This window comes from Danio rerio, chromosome 7 (genome assembly GCF_052040795.2).
Source record: "Danio rerio strain M-AB ecotype USA chromosome 7, GRCz13ab, whole genome shotgun sequence".
Classification (NCBI taxonomy): Eukaryota; Metazoa; Chordata; class Actinopteri; order Cypriniformes; family Danionidae; genus Danio; species Danio rerio.
Window position 1 is genome coordinate 62936373 of NC_141027.1, and position 15461 is coordinate 62951833.

A 15461-nucleotide genomic window follows, 5' to 3' on the forward strand; every position below is an offset into this window, starting at 1 on the left:
TTAGGGAAATAGTATAATGATTTCCAGATTTCGATGGATTTTGAGTAAAGAGATGGTGGTGTTTACAGATACAGCCTTGAATCTTTAGGCGTAATTTACACTGGTGGAAAACAAGCATAAAGTAACTGCCCACATGTCTGTAAGTTAATTGTAAAGATGTGAAAATTATTAATGAATCCAAATAAAAGGGTGAACATGTTCTCAATATGTCCATGCTTCAAGTTCTAGTAAATCTGAAACTAAAAGAACCAACTTTAACACAGATATGTTCAAATATTTTGAAAACAAAGTGAGTCAGGTGAAACGGCATTCGTGTCATCAGATATTCCTTCTGTGTTTTTGCTGCATATACAGTACTGGAAGTTTCCAGCTTGTCAGCACCCATTAATACAGCCCCCCTTACCTCCCTCTTCCTCTCCGCCTCATTCCTGAACAGGTGTCCTCTTCCCAGAAGAATATATACTACAGAGAAACTATATTCTCCCGAGAGCACCAGATTGAAGAAAAACAGTCCAACATTGACCTTTCAAAGATGCACCTTGCAAATGTTCTCAACCTTTTATTACTTTTTGGGACACCACACACAGTCACATATTTTCAATGTCAGGCCCAGGGCCTCTGCTCTCAATGTGTCTTACAACCTCGGCTGTGAAGAATGAGATTTTTAGACCCAGGAGGGCATGTAGCTTTGTAAAGCTGGAACAGACAGTTTGATGAAGAATAATAACCACAGCAGAAAGAGAAAGATGACAATATAAGGTCAAGAGAGAAGAGATAACTGAAACTTTGATAAGTAAGTGGTCCAGTCACTCTAATCAGAGACTATTTTCGACTGAAAGCCGAGCACTCACAAAGACATATTGTATTTTAGCCCAGAGACAAGTTAGCATACTGTACACACATAACCTTATCCAGAACGTATTTGATTAATACATGTGCCATTTAAAGATGCCATCTGAACTTTCTACAAAGTTCCTCCTTTATTCTTTGCTCACTGTGTTTTTCTCCCTGTTTTACCTAATGAGAAATCCCTGACACAGTCTACAGTAGCAGCAAAGGCTGATCACATTACTTTTTAGATAGCAGAAATGTGTGCCAAAAGCTCTGAAATCTCCTCAAAAGCTTCTTTGTTAAACCTCAGGCAGGGCTGACTCAAGGTCTTCTCAAACAAACAGTCCACTGTTGCCATCTAGCGGTGTGACATTCGCTCTGAAATGGTATTGGGGAAGAAGAGTGTGTTCCAAAGACAGGGACGTGGACTTTTGTTTATAGGCTTGTAGATTTAGCAGATTCTTTCTTTCAAAGCGACTTGCATTACGGTTAAGGTACACATTTTTATCAGTGATCGCTTTCTCTGGAATCGAACCAGTTTTATAATCAACATTTTTTTTTTTAAATTAATAAATAATAATAATAAAAAAGTTTCTCAATCAGGGAGCCAGGGACTCGATATAGGGAGGCTATACGGAGATATAAAACAATGTTGTAAAATTGCTATATACACAAACAAGTGGAAAAAAAAACTGATATAAAAATCTAATATTTATCTTGGTCCAGTAAATAAAGAAATAAGAAGGTCACGAAGGCCTGAATTTATTTATTTATTTTTTTATTTTTTATTTTTTTTATTTTTTATTTTATTATTATTTTTTTAACAAATTGTGATCATTACAGCTGTGTTAATGCATCGGTTTCCTCGTCATTCCTTCGGTTTCTTTCAATGGCCACAGCTGTGGACTAATCAAACTAATCTCTCATCAAAATGGCGCTTTTGTTTCCTCTTCCCACCCACTGTGGCATCCTCACTCGCTCTATTTCTCTGCAGATTCCTATCTCACTGGCTCTCTGCTGTTATACCCCTAATATAGGTTGTTTTCAGTTTGCCAAACAGTCTCCTGCCAATGCTCTAAATTTATTGTTTGTTGTGAGGCAGCCATTCACTTCAGGCAGGTGGCAGCAGTAGCATCACTGAGAAAAAAATCTCTACTTGTTAATTCACACCAAGGAGATTAATGTCTTTATTTGTGTTGGTTTTGCAGTTTGAGATGTAGTGGTAAGAATTTAGTCCATGAATGTGATTTGAGAGCGCCACTACTCAGCAGTGGTGTAAAGTAACACATTACAAATACTTAAATTACTTTGAGTAGTTATTCTCTGTAATTGTAATTAAGTACTTTTAAACGTGTATTTTACTTTCTCTTAAGTACATTTGTTGGTACTTTTACTCCACTTTTTCCTCCAACCTGCGGTCACTTTTTTTTTTTTGTCTATGGGGATAGTAGAAAAGTTAAGTAGAAAAATAGTCCTTTGATTCCTGTCCAGTCAAATCGCACATAGAAAGTAAATTGCCAAAAATTTCCAAAATCTTTACATGCAGAGACTGTACTGTACTGAGAAGAATGATGTTTACTGTATGATGACTGAAATTGCCAAATGTCTTTAAACAGTAATTGAATGCACTACATAATGTTACGTTTACACACACATGCACAAATTGCATGTAAACGCACCAGCCTTTCACAGCGTAATACTCATTACTACGTTGAGTATTATTCACCAGATACTTTTACTCTTCTTGCACTACATTTTTTTGTGTAAATAATGGTACTTTTACTTGAGTATGACTTTTCAGGACTCTTTCCACCACTGCTACTCAGTAGGATTTGACAATAAAATATATCAAATGATTGAATTATGAATTATTTTCAAGAACTTTGAGAATGTAAATATGCAGTTAAGTATGTCAATAAATTCAGAATCCTGACAAAAACATTAATAATTATTAAACTGTAATTTTACTCAATTGTTTTGTCCGGTCCATAAAATGACTCATCTGATGCATCATCTCAAAATTAACACAATTATTTTATGAGCCAGATCTGACATGATTTTTTGTGTTCTTGGGCCGTCTGAATATAGCATTAAATCATCTTAAGAGATTATCACAAGTACACACATGAAATAGAAACAAGTCATCAGAAAAAAATAATAATTTTACTCACCCTACCTTTTTGTGTTTTTTTTTTTCTATTGTTGAACACAAAAGAATATATTACTAGAGGTCAATGGTTATTGGTTTTACACTCTTCAAAATATCTTCAATTTTGTTCAACAGAAAAAAGCCACTTAAACAGATTCACAAAACTAACAATTATGAACATTTATAAAATAATACTTTGAGATCATAGCAGGACTGCAAGACAAACAAATGTATATCTAGATTAATTATAAAAACAACAAAACAATAATCAGCAATAATGTATAATATTCAAATACTTGTGCATGTCTGAGTACGTGAAAACATGCAACTGACTATATTGCAGCATGCAGTGAGTTTACTGAACTGTAAGATCCAGACATAGCTTTATGAATAATTCATTGTCTTCATGCCACTTGTAAAACACCACTGTAGAGGTAGAAATGTTCCGTGGCCTCTATAATCAGCCTGGAGCATTCTCGCAATATTCCCTTCTTATTTGTATTTAATTTTTGTAAATATTATATATTAATATTAATATTTGTTTGTTTGTTAATGATTTATACAAGAATGACCTTTGTTCTCAAAGGTTCACTCAATTTTGGATGAAGTTTAATGCCATAATTGAATACTAACTTTCATACATGTTTATGGTGGAAAACTGTATGGTGCTTTGTCCAGTTTATTCTTAATGTTAAATGAACTGACTGTTATTTGCTCTGTAAGGTGGCAGTGTTAGAGTGATGCATAAAGTTGTTTAGATACTGTATAACTTCTTTAGAATAAATCTGATTATATTTTGATCCTATATTTGTTTTCTCACGCCACACATTCTTCGCTGTAAAACCTAAGTCAACTTGTCAAATGACAATAGTGAAGTTTACTCAAAACTGACTGAAAGTTGATTCTACTCGTCTGAAAAGTTTTGAACTCAGCTTGAAGGTAACGAGTTAATTAAATATCTTTTTACTTCAACTTAAATGGAGTAAGTTCACAGTACTCATATAGATTAGTTTTTAACTCAAATGGTTTGTTGCAATCGGTTTCTTCAAACGATTTGAGTTGACTTAACTTATTGGGTTTTAGAGTATTCAGTTGGCTTGAGTTGAGTTTATTTATTGGGTTTTACTGTGCTCAAATTGCTTCATTTACTCAAATGGATAAGGTTCACAGTATTCATTAGGATTAATTTTTTAACTTAAGTAGTTTATGCAATAAGTCTCATAAGACAGTTTGAGTTACCCTAACTTTTTAGATTTTTACAGTGTTGGGTTAATTGAGTGCAATGAACTCAATGATATTCATGCCAGTTCATTATTAATATCCATTAGTAGCTGTTCGTGTGACATTAATGGCAAATACCATGAGGGGGCGACCCTTTCCACATGGACTAAAGCAGCATTTTCTAAAAGACAGATTTGTCTGGAGTATTATGCCCTGCTCACATAATTAACAATAACTTTAAAAGTAATTATATTAGCAGCTATACCAATGGATAACCATGTTCTGTTTATCATGAGCATGTTCTGCAGTTATGCAGTTATGCAGCTAAATGTATACTCTGGGTAGACTGTTGGTAGACGGTTTCCTGTTTATGGTTTCATCATTCCCTCTACACTGAAAAAATTATGTTTTCAAAATTGTTGCAAACAATTTACAGTTGAAGTCAGAATGATTAGCCCCCTATTTATTTTTTCCTCAACTTCTGTTTAATGGAAAGAAGATTTTTTTTAGCACATTTCTAAACATAACAGTTTTAACTAGATTCTTAAAGTTTGAGAACAAACTTTGAGGCTGGCTTGTGAAAGCCTGACGGTAATAGTTTATTTAGTTTAAACAGTTTTAAAAAGTATGAAAAGATAGATAGATAGATAGATAGATAGATAGATAGATAGATAGATAGATAGATAGATAGATAGATAGATAGATAGATAGATAAGCATATTATTAGCATGATTCTAACGTGAAATAGCATGTTGTTAGCATGATTCTAGCATGAATTAGCATTTTACTAGCATGATTTTAGCATGAATTAGCATGTTGTTAGCATGAATAAGCATGTTACTAGCAAGATTCTAGCATGAATTAGCACGATTCTAGCATGAATTAACATGTTGTTAGCATGATTCTAGCATGAATTAGCATGTTACTAGCATGATTCTAGCATGATATAGCATATTGTTAGCATGATTCTAGCATGAATTAGTATGTTACCAGCATGATTCTAGCATGAATTAGCATGTTACTAGCATGATTCTAGCATGAATTAGCATGTTGTTAGCATGATTCCAGCATGAATTAGCATTTGACTAGCATGATTCTAGCATGAATTAGCATTTGACTAGCATGATTCTAGCATGAATTAGCATGTTGTTAGCATGAATTAGCATGTGACTGGCATGGTTCTAGCATGAATTAGCATGTGACTAGCATGATTCTAGCATTAATTAGCATGTAACTAGCATGATTCTAGCATGAATTAGCATGTACCTAGCATGATTTTAACATGAATTAGCATGTTACTAGCATGATTTTAGCATGAATTAGCACGATTCTAGCATGAATTAGCATGTTGTTAGCATGATTCTAGTATGAATTAGCATGTTACTAGCATGATTCTAGCATGAATTAGCATGTTGTTAGCATGATTCTAGCATGAATTAGTATGTTACTAGCATGATTCTAGCATGAATTAGCATGTTACTAGCATGATTCTAGCATGAATTAGCATGTTGTTAGCATCATTCTAGCATGAATTAGCATGTTCTTAGCATGACTCCAGCATGAATTAGCATGTTGTTAGCATGATTCTAACATGAATTAGCATGCTACTAGCATGATTCTAGCATGAATTAGCATGTTGTTAGCATGATTCTAACATGAATTAGCATGTTACTAGCATGAATTAGCATGTTGTTAGCATGATTCTAGCATGAATTGTCATGTGAATAGCATGATTCTAGCATGAATTAGCATGTTGTTAGCATGATTCTAGCATGAATTAGCATGTGACTAGCATGATTCTAGCATGAATTAGCATGTGACTAGCATGATTCTAGCATGAATTAGCATGTGACTAGCATGATTCTAGCATGAATTAGCATGTAACTAGCATGATTCTAGCATGAATTAGCATGTTGTTAGCATGATGGATAGATAGATAGATATATAAAGGTAGATAGATAGATAGATAGATAGATAGATAGATAGATAGATAGATAGATAGATAGATAGAGGTAGATAGATAGATAGATAGATAGATAGATAGATAGATAGATAGATAGATAGATAGATAGATAGATAGATAGATAGATAGATAGATAGAGGTGGATAGATAGATAGATAGATAGATAGATAGATAGATAGATAGATAGATAGATAGATAGATAGATAGATAGATAGATAGATAGATAGATAGATAGATAGATAGATAGAGGTAGATAGATAGAGGTAGATAGATAGATAGATAGATAGATAGATAGATAGATAGATAGATAGATAGATAGATAGATAGATAGATAGATAGACAGATAGAGGTAGATAGATAGATAGATAGATAGATAGATAGATAGATAGATAGATAGATAGATAGATAGATAGATAGATAGATAGATAGATAGATAGGTAGATAGAGGTAGATAGATAGATAGTGTGCAAGCATGAGTCAAACAAGCCAACCCCCGCCTCTCTACGATGTTCTGATGCTGAGATATAGCTGGTGTTATATCGTTGCTAGGTTAGTCTGTTTTGTTGCTATGGAGTTGATTGACAGCTTAGACTGATGATGTATCAAAGCTTCTTGCCAGTATGAACAGTTAAAAACAACCCCCATATCTCTATCACACTGCAGCATGACAATATCAGTCTGAACCTCTTTAATGGCAGTCTATGGGACAGTTGCTAGGGCACAGTATCTGGTTGTTAGGGCGTGGCTAGAAAGTTTAAAGGCCATCAGTGATTGGCTGCTGGCTAGACTGAGTTAAATGAGCTCAGCCATTAGTCTGTAGGACAGTTTGATGCAGAGTTATGAGCTCACAAAGTTTGATCCAATGTAAAGTCAATGAGAGTCTTTTGCAATGGAAGTCTATGGGACGGTTTCTAGGGTCCAAAAGTGGTTGCTAAGGCGTGGCCAGAAAGTTTAAAGGTGATCAGTCATTGGCAGTTTGATAGTCTGAGTTAAATGAGCCCAGTTAGAAGTCTGTGTGACATTCTGATGCGGAGTTATGAGGTCACAAAGTTTGATCCAATGTTACGTCTATGGGATTTTTTCGACGGTCCCGGGACGTTTTTCGGAAAACCGAAAGTCGGATCAGTCGGAAAAGATATAGCAACTCGAGTCAGAATAGTTCGGAGGTCTGACCCGAGTTTGATGGTCATAGCTTGAAAGGCCTAGGACGAGATAGAGTTTAATTTTTAGTCTCAGAAGAAGAATAATAACTAGATTCTTAAAGTTTGAGAACAAACTTTGAGGCTGGCTTGTGAAAGCCTGACGGTAATAGTTAATTTAGTTTAAACAGTTTTTAAAAGTATGAAAAGATAGATAGATAGATAGATAGATAGATAGATAGATAGATAGATAGATAGATAGATAGATAGATAGATAGATAGATAGATAGATTACCATGGTATTAGCATGATTCTAACGTGAATTAGCATGTTGTTAGCATGATTCTAGCGTGAATTACCATGTTGTTAGCATGTTTTTAGCATGAATTAGCATGTTGTTAGCATGATTCTAGCATAAATTAGCATGTTGCTAGCATAATTCTAGCATGAATTAGCATGTTACTAGCATGATTTTAGCATGAATTAGAATGTTGTTAGCATGATTTTAGCATGAATTAGCATGTTGTTAGCATGATTCTAGCATGAATTGGCATGTTACTAGCATGATTCTAGCATGAATTAGCATGTTACTAGCACGTTTCTAGCATGAATTAGCATGTTGTTAGCACGATTCTAGCATGAATTAGCATGTTGTTAGCACGATTCTAGCATGAATTAGCATGTGACTAGCACGATTCTAGCATGAATTAGCATGTTACTAGCATGATTCTAGCATGATATAGCATGTTGTTAGCACGATTCTAGCATGAATTAGTATGTTACTAGCATGATTCTAGCATGAATTAGCATGTTACTAGCATGTTTTTAGCATGAATTAGCATGTTGTTAGCATGATTCTAGCATAAATTAGCATGTTGCTAGCATAATTCTAGCATGAATTAGCATGTTACTAGCATGATTTTAGCATGAATTAGAATGTTGTTAGCATGATTTTAGCATGAATTAGCATGTTGTTAGCATGATTCTAGCATGAATTGGCATGTTACTAGCATGATTCTAGCATGAATTAGCATGTTACTAGCACGTTTCTAGCATGAATTAGCATGTTGTTAGCACGATTCTAGCATGAATTAGCATGTTGTTAGCACGATTCTAGCATGAATTAGCATGTGACTAGCACGATTCTAGCATGAATTAGCATGTTACTAGCATGATTCTAGCATGATATAGCATGTTGTTAGCACGATTCTAGCATGAATTAGTATGTTACTAGCATGATTCTAGCATGAATTAGCATGTTACTAGCATGATTCTAGCATGAATTAGCATGTTGTTAGCATGATTCTAGCATGATTTAGCATGTTACTAGCATGATTCTAGCATGAATTAGCATGTTGTTAGCATGATTCTAGCATGAATTAGCATGTGACTAGCATGATTCTAGCATGAATTAGCATGTGACTAGCATGATTCTAGCCTGAATTAGCATGTTGTTAGCATGATTCTAGCATAAAATAGCATGTTACTAGCATGATTCTAGCACAAATTAGCATGTTACTAGCATGATTCTAGCATGAATTAGCATGTTGTTAGCATGATTCTAGCATGAATTAGCATGTAACTAGCATGATTCTAGCATGAATTAGCATGTTGTTAGCATGATTCTAGCATGAATTAGCATGTTACTAGCATGATTCTAGCATGAATTAGCATGTTGTTAGCATGATTCTAACATCAATTAGCATGTTACTAGCATGATTCTAGCATGAATTAGCATGTGAATAGCATGATTCTAGCATGAATTAGCATGTTGTTAGCATGATTCTAGTATAAATTAGCATGTGACTAGCATGATTCTAGCATGAATTAGCATGTGACTAGCATGATTCTAGCCTGAATTAGCATGTTGTTAGCATGATTCTAGTATAAATTAGCATGTGACTAGCATGATTCTAGCATGAATTAGCATGTGACTAGCATGATTCTAGCATGAATTAGCATGTAACTAGCATGATTCTAGCATGAATTAGCATGTGACTAGCATGATTCTAGCATGAATTAGCATGTAACTAGCATGATTCTAGCATGAATTAGCATGTTGTTAGCATGATGGATAGATAGAGGTAGATAGATAGATAGATAGATAGATAGATAGATAGATAGATAGATAGATAGATAGATAGATAGATAGTTAGAGATAGATAGATAGATAGATAGATAGATAGATAGATAGATAGATAGATAGATAGATAGATAGATAGATAGATAGAGATAGATAGATAGATAGTTAGAGATAGATAGTTAGAGATAGATAGATAGATAGATAGATAGATAGATAGATAGATAGATAGATAGATAGAGATAGATAGATAGAGATAGATAGATAGATAGATAGATAGATAGATAGATAGATAGATAGATAGATAGATAGATAGATAGATAGATAGTTAGAGATAGATAGATAGATAGATAGATAGATAGATAGATAGATAGATAGATAGATAGAGATAGATAAATAGATAGATAGATAGATAGATAGATAGATAGATAGATAGATAGATAGATAGAGATAGATAGATAGATAGATAGATAGATAGATAGATAGATAGATAGATAGATAGATAGATAAATAGTTATAGATATATAGATAGATAGATAGTTATAGGATAGATAGATAGATAGATAGATAGATAGATAGATAGATAGATAGATAGATAGATAGATAGATAGATAGATAGATAGATAGATAGATAGATAGATAGATAGATGGTGTGCGAGCATGAGTCAAACAAGCCAACCCCCGTCTCTCTACGATGTTCTGATGCTGAGATATAGCTGCTGTTATATCGTTGCTAGGTTAGTCTGTTTTGTTGCTATGGAGTTGATTGACAGCTTAGACTGATGATGTATCAAAGCTTCTTGCCAGTATGAACAGTTAAAAACAACCCCCATGTCTCTATCACACTGCAGCATGACAATATCAGTCTGAACCTCTTTAATGGCAGTCTATGGGACAGTTGCTAGGGTGCAGTATCTGGTTGTTAGGGTGTGGCTGGAAGGTTAAAAGGCCATCAGTGATTGGCTGCTGGCTAGACTGAGTTAAATGAGCTCAATCATTAGTCTGTAGGACAGTCTGATGCAGAGTTATGAGCTCACAAAGTTTGATCCCATGTAAAGTCAATGAGAGTCTTTTGCAATGGAAGTCTATGGGATGGTTTCTAGGGTCCAAAAGTGGTTGCTAGGGCGTGGCCAGAAAGTTTAAAGGTGATCAGTCATTGGCAGTTTGATAGTCTGAGTTAAATGAGCCCAGTTAGAAGTCTGTGTGACATTCTGATGCGGAGTTATGAGGTCACAAAGTTTGATCCAATGTTACGTCTATGGGATTTTTCCGACGGTCCCGGGACGTTTTTCGGGAAACCGAAAGTCGGATCAGTCGGAAATGATATAGCAACTCGAGTCAGAATAGTTCGGAGGTCTGACCCGAGTTTGATGGTCATAGCTTGAAAGGTCTAGGTGGAGATAGAGTTTAATTTTTAGTCTCAGAAGAAGAATAATAATATAAACTAGATTCTTAAAGTTTGAGAACAAACTTTGAGGCTGGCTTGTGAAAGCCTGACGGTAATAGTTTATTTAGTTTAAACAGTTTTAAAAAGTATGAAAAGATAGATAGATAGATAGATAGATAGATAGATGATAGATAGATAGATAGATAGATAGATAGATAGATAGATAGATAGATAGATAGATAGATTAGCATGTTATTAGCATGATTTTAACGTGAAATAGCATGTTGTTAGCATGATTCTAGCATGAATTAGCATGTTACTAGCATGATTTTAGCATGAATTAGCATGTTGTTAGCATGATTTTAGTATGAATTAGCATGTTATTAGCATGAATTAGCATGTTGTTAGCATGATTCTAGCATGAATTAGCATGTACCTAGCATGATTTTAACATGAATTAGCATGTTACTAGCATGATTTTAGCATGAATTAACACGATTCTAGCATGAATTAGCATGTTGTTAGCATGATTCTAGCATGAATTAGCATGTTGTTAGCATGCTTCTAGCATGAATTAGCATGTTACTAGCATGATTCTAGCATGAATTAGCAAGTTGTTAGCATGATTCTAGCATGAATTAGCATGTTGTTAGCATGCTTCTAGCATGAATTAGCACATTACTAGCATGATTCTAGCATGAATTAGCATGTTGTTAGCATGATTCTAACAAGAATTAGCATGTTACTAGCATGATTCTAGCATGAATTCGCATGTTGTTAGCATGATTCTAGCATGAATTAGCATGTTGTTAGCATGATTCTAGCATGAATTAGCATGTTGTTAGCATGATTCTAGCATGAATTAGCATGTTACTAGCATGATTCTAGCATGAATTAGCATGTTACTAGCATGATTCTAGCATGAATTAGCATGTACCTAGCATGATTTTAACATGAATTAGCATGTTACTAGCATGATTTTAGCATGAATTAACACGATTCTAGCATGAATTAGCATGTTGTTAGCATGATTCTAGCATGAATTAGCATGTTCTTAGCATGATTCTAGCATGAATTAGCATGTTACTAGCATGATTCTAGCATGAATTAGCATGTTACTAGCATGATTCTAGCATGATATAGCATGTTGTTAGCATGCTTCTAGCATGAATTAGCATGTTACTAGCATGATTCTAGCATGAATTAGCAAGTTGTTAGCATGATTCTAGCATGAATTAGCATGTTGTTAGCATGCTTCTAGCATGAATTAGCACATTACTAGCATGATTCTAGCATGAATTAGCATGTTGTTAGCATGATTCTAACAAGAATTAGCATGTTACTAGCATGATTCTAGCATGAATTAGCATGTTGTTAGCATGATTCTAGCATGAATTAGCATGTTGTTAGCATGATTCTAGCATGAATTAGCATGTTGTTAGCATGATTCTAGCATGAATTAGCATGTTACTAGCATGATTCTAGCAAGAATTAGCATGTTGTTAGCATGATTCTAACATGAATTAGCATGTTACTAGCATGAATCTAGCATGAATTAGCATGTTGTTAGCATCATTCTAGCATGAATTAGCATGTGACTAGCATGATTTTAGCATAAATTAGCATGTTGTTAGCATGATTCTAGTATGAATTAGCATGTGACTAGCATGATTCTAGCATAAATTAGCATGTTGTTAGCATGATTCTAGTATGAATTAGCATGTGACTAGCATGATTCTAGCATAAATTAGCATGTGACTGGCATGATTCTAGCATGAATTAGCATGTAACTAGCATGATTCTAGCATGAATTAGCATGTTCTTAGCATGATGGATAGATAGATAGATAGATAGATAGATAGATAGATAGATAGATAGATAGATAGATAGATAGATAGATAGATAGATAGTGGTAGATAGATAGATAGATAGATAGATAGATAGATAGATAGATAGATAGATAGATAGATAGATAGATAGATAGATAGATAGATAGATAGATAGAGGTAGGTAGGTAGATAGATAGAGGTACGTAGATAGATAGATAGATAGATAGATAGATAGATAGATAGATAGATAGATAGATAGATAGATAGATAGATAGATAGATAGATAGATAGATAGATAGATGGTGTGCGAGCCTGATTCAAACAAGCCAACCCCCGCCTCTCTACGATGTTCTGATGCTGAGATATAGCTGCTATTATATCGTTGCTAGGTTAGTCTGTTTTGTTGCTATGGAGTTGATTGACAGCTTAGACTGATGATGTATCAAAGCTTCTTGCCCGTATGAACAGTTAAACACAACCCCCATGTCTCTATCACACTGCAGCATGACAATATCAGTCTGAACCTCTTTAATGGCAGTCTATGGGACAGTTGCTAGGGTGCAGTATCTGGTTGTTAGGGTGTGGCTAGAAAGTTAAAAGGCCATCAGTGATTGGCTGCTGGCTAGACTGAGTTAAATGAGCTCAATCATTAGTCTGTAGGACAGTCTGATGCAGAGTTATGGGTTCACAAAGTTTGATCCCATGTAAAGTCAATGAGAGTATTTTGCAATGGAAGTCTATGGGACGGTTTCTAGGGTCCAAAAGTGGTTGCTAGGGCGTGGCCAGAAAGTTTAAAGGTGGTCAGTCATTGGCAGTTTGATAGTCTGAGTTAAATGAGCCCAGTTAGAAGTCTGTGTGACATTCTGATGCGGAGTTATGAGGTCACAAAGTTTGATCCAATGTTATGTCTATGGGATTTTTCCGACGGTCCCGGGACGTTTTTCGGAAAACCGAAAGTCGGATCAGTCGGAAAGGATATAGCAACTCGAGTCAGAATAGTTCGGAGGTCTGACCCGAGTTTGATGGTCATAGCTTGAAAGGCCTAGGACGAGATAGAGTTTAATTTTTAGTCTCAGAAGAAGAATAATAATATTAATAACTAGATTCTTAAAGTTTGAGAACAAACTTTGAGGCTGGCTTGTGAAAGCCTGAAGGTAATAGTTTATTTAGTTTAAACAGTTTTAAAAAGTATGAAAAGATAGATAGATAGATAGATAGATAGATAGATAGATAGATAGATAGATAGATAGATAGATAGATAGATAGATAGATAGATAGATAGATTAGCATGTTATTACCATGATTTTAACGTGAAATAGCATGTTGTTAGCATGATGCTAGCATGAATTAGCATGTTACTAGCATGATTTTAGCATGAATTAGCATGTTGTTAGCATGATTTTAGCATGAATTAGCATGTTACTAGCATGATTTTAGCAATAATTAGCATGTTGTTAGCATGATTTTAACATGAATAAACATGTTGTTAGCACGATTCTAGCATGAATTAGCATGTTACTAGCATGATTCTAGCATGAATTAGCATGTTACTAGCATGATTTTAGCATGAATTAGCACAATTCTAGCATGAATTAGCATGTTGTTAGCATGATTCTAGCATGAATTAGCATGTTGTTAGCATGATTCTAGCATGATTTAGCATGTTACTAGCAAGATTCTAGCATGAATTAGCATGCTACTAGCATGATTCTAGCATAAATTAGCATGTTGTTAGCATGGTTCTAGCATGAATTAGCATGTTACTAGCATGATTCTAGCATGAATTAGCATGTTGTTAGCATGATTCTAACATGAATTAGCATGTTACTAGCATGATTCTAGCATGAATTAGCATGTTGTTAGCATGATTCTAGCATGAATTAGCATTTCACTAGCATGATTCTAGCATGAATTAGCATGTTGTTAGCATGATTCTAGCATGACTTAGCATGTTGTTAGCATGATTCTAGCATGAATTAGCATGTTGTTAGCATGATTCTAGCATGAATTAGCATGTTACTAGCATGATTCTAGCATGAATTAGCATGTTGTTAGCACAATGCTAGCATGAATTAGCATGATACTAGCATGATTCTAGCATGAATTAGCATGTTACTAGCATGAATCTAGCTTGAATTAGCATGTTGTTAGCATGATTCTAGCATGGATTAGCATGTTACTAGCATGATTTTAGCATAAATTAGCATGATTCTAGCATGAATTACCATGTTGTTAGCATGATTCTAGCATTAATTAGCATGTGACTAGCATGATTCTAGCATGAATTAGCACTTGACTAGCATGATTCTAGCATGAATTAGCATGTAACTAGCATGATTCTAGCATGAATTAGCATTTCACTAGCATGATTCTAGCATGAATTAGCATGTTGTTAGCATGATTCTAGCATGATTTAGCATGTTGTTAGCATGATTCTAGCATGAATTAGCATGTTGTTAGCATGATTCTAGCATGAATTAACATGTTACTAGCATGATTCTAGCATGAATTAGCATGTTGTTAGCATGATTATAGCATGAATTAGCATGTTGTTAGCATGATTCTAGCATGAATTAACATGTTACTAGTATGATTCTAGCATGAATTAGCATGTTGTTAGCATGATTCTAGCATGAATTAGCATGTTGTTAGCACAATGCTAGCATAAATTAGCATGATACTAGCATGATTCTAGCATGAATTAGCATGTTACTAGCATGAATCTAGCATGAATTAGCATGTTGTTAGCATGATTCTAGCATGGATTAGCATGTTACTAGCATGATTTTAGCATAAATTAGCATGATTCTAGCATGAATTAGCATGTTCTTAGCATGATTCTAGCATGAATTAGCATGTGAC